Source organism: Helianthus annuus, chromosome 1, assembly GCF_002127325.2.
Source record: "Helianthus annuus cultivar XRQ/B chromosome 1, HanXRQr2.0-SUNRISE, whole genome shotgun sequence".
In the NCBI taxonomy this organism is placed as follows: Eukaryota; Viridiplantae; Streptophyta; class Magnoliopsida; order Asterales; family Asteraceae; genus Helianthus; species Helianthus annuus.
The window spans coordinates 121,251,219-121,253,995 of NC_035433.2; positions in this window are offsets into that span (position 1 = coordinate 121,251,219).

The window sequence follows — 2,777 nt, forward strand, 5'->3', positions numbered from 1 at the left end:
CAGTCGTATGGGGTTATGGATTCAGTCGTATTCAGTTTTGGTTTTAATTGTTCATAGATCATTAGTTTGTTATTGTAATTTTGATTTTATTCTTGAACATAGTTGCATGGTTGCAAATTTGGTGATCATGCCTTTAGATAATTTGATTAATGGGTTCCTTTTACTTTTTGATTTGCCTCACAACATCAACGCATCACTTCAATCCAAGGCACCGAATCAGACACGTCGCTTTCACTTCCTCCTGAACCAATCCGTTTAAAAAAACCACCTTCAAATTGACGGTTGTGCTAATGAGAATAAGTAACAAACCGCCATGATTTATTTAATACATATACCATGTATCCGAATCAAAACGCCCCTTCTCCTATTTAACCGACGTAAAGGAACACTTATAATACCTTTTCAACGATTCCGTGAACAATGCAATGCAATGCTTCGGCTATATAACATCATTTGCATTGTAGATTACGGACGTGTTTCTAGATCTTCTACGTGTTTGACGGAGCGAGTGAAGTTTTACCACCGCGTTCTATATGAAACAAGATCTCCACATAGAAATCTCGCATAGGCGGAGAACAACGAGAAGTCGAGGAAGTCAACGACGACACTTCTTCGGCCAGGCGACACACCGCCTATTCTAACACGTCATTGGTAAAGTTTCACAACGAGATGTATAGTGGCGATTTGGTCGGAAAGTTTTACATCATTTAACCGGTCTGATTCTGAGTTGATCATCTTCGTTAGGGCCGTCTATCAAGGGGTGCATGAGGTGCTTCCAATTAGGGCCCAAATCAATATAGGGCCCGAAAAAATTTATAAAAAAAAATTATTTAAAAAAAATTCTCGATGTTTGTATAAATAAGGGCCTGTTTAAAAGTTTAAAAAAAATGGCCCAATTAACAAGCCCAAGTGACTAGTCTAGACAAAAACTAAGAGCCTGTATACGGAGTTGAAGTTGATTAATACATTTTTACCGAGACAAATTGACAACCCTTTTGATGTTTTAGACTATATCTTCCAACGCATTACTACTTATCCAGTTATCCTAATGCTATAAACGCATATAAAGTGTTGTTGACAATTTCGGTAACCGTGGCATCGTCAGAAAGAAGTTTCTCAAAGTTGAAGTTGTTGAAGACCTATTTACGTTCTACAATGTCACAAGAAAGGCTAAACGGGTTGGCGACAATATCTATTGAAAGTGAAATATTAGATGCTATGGATTACAAGGAGTTGATCGAGAGCTTTACTGCAAAAAAACGCTAGAAGAACCACACTGTTCACTTAGCAAGTAGGTTCGATAATTTGATTATTTTTGCTACGCTATTTTTGTTAATTTGTTTTATCTATTTCATAACAATTATCATAGTATTATGGGTTTTTTGCATTTATATATTTGATTAATGATTGATGAGTTTATATTATATGAAGATTTGCGAATAGGGCCCAAATTCTTTTTCTCGAACAGGGCCAATTTTTTTTTTTTTTTTTTTTTTTTTTTTTTTTGTGATATTCGGATACAGCCCTGGTCTTCGTATTGGCTAACCGTGGATGCGTGCGTGAGAGTTGTGGGATCACATACCGCAACAGCGTAGCGAACGCGACTGTGCCGGAAATCGACACGGATAAGCTTAGTTGTTTTGACAACGTTCTTTTAAACTGTTGATGTTTACCTGATTTTGGCAAAAATGTTCTTTACCGAAGGAATGGCTACCGTCAGGATGGTGAATTCAAATCATGAAGTTACTGGTTTTTTCTACAAGGGTTTTCCTTTTTTTTCGTTCTATTTGGTTGTTTTTTATTTATTAATGTAAGTGTGTATCTTAAACGATATTCAGTTACGTTGTTAATGTATAAACTAACATAATAATAATAATAATAATAATAATAATAATAATAATAATAATAATAATAATAATAATAATAATAATAATAATAATAATAATAATAATAAGGGTTAGGATCCTGTAAAAAAGACTAAAAGTGTGAGAAGGATAAGAAAGAATCTACACCATTAGATTTTTGATCTAATGGTTTAGATTAATAGGGACCAAATTGTAAAATTTGTTTTATTTTTTGGACTGAATTGAAAATTATAGGGGTAATAAAGTCTTTTAGATCCATTCAAAATAGGTAACTGTAATCAAATTCCCTATAATCTCTCTCTCTCTCTCCAATCGCACGATCAGAGAGATCTTTCTCTCTTTCTTCTTGAGTAGCGAAGAAGAATGTTTTTGATCTGAACCAGCGACGGTTTTGGTTTCCGGTGTGAAGGGTGTTGATCGGAGTCTGAAGAAGACGGCTGAGGAACGAAGGCCGACGACTGTTGATCGGAGACTGAAGAAGACGGCTGAGGAACGAAGGCCGACGACGGGCGATGTTGATGTCCGATGGGGAATTACGGTCCGACGCTCGGAGGAAAGTGACTGCAAGCGGCAGCGGCGACGGCGAGATGTGTAGTTACGTGGTAGGAAAATTATCGGTGGTGCAGCAGTGGCGGTGCCGGAAGTGGCAGTGGTGGTGCCGGAAGTGGCAGTGGTGGTGCCGGAAGTGGAGAAGATGATACAGAGGTGTTATTTTTTTCTTTACTGAATGGTGTTATATCTTGTAATGAATGGTGTTATTTTGTGTACTGAATGGTGTTTTTTTTATTTTCTGAATGGTGTTTTTTTTAACTGAATGGTGTTATTTTTTACTGAATGGTGTTATCTTTTATGAATGGTGTTATTTTTACTGAATGGTGTTATCTTTTTCTCAATGGTGTTTTTTTCTTTTTC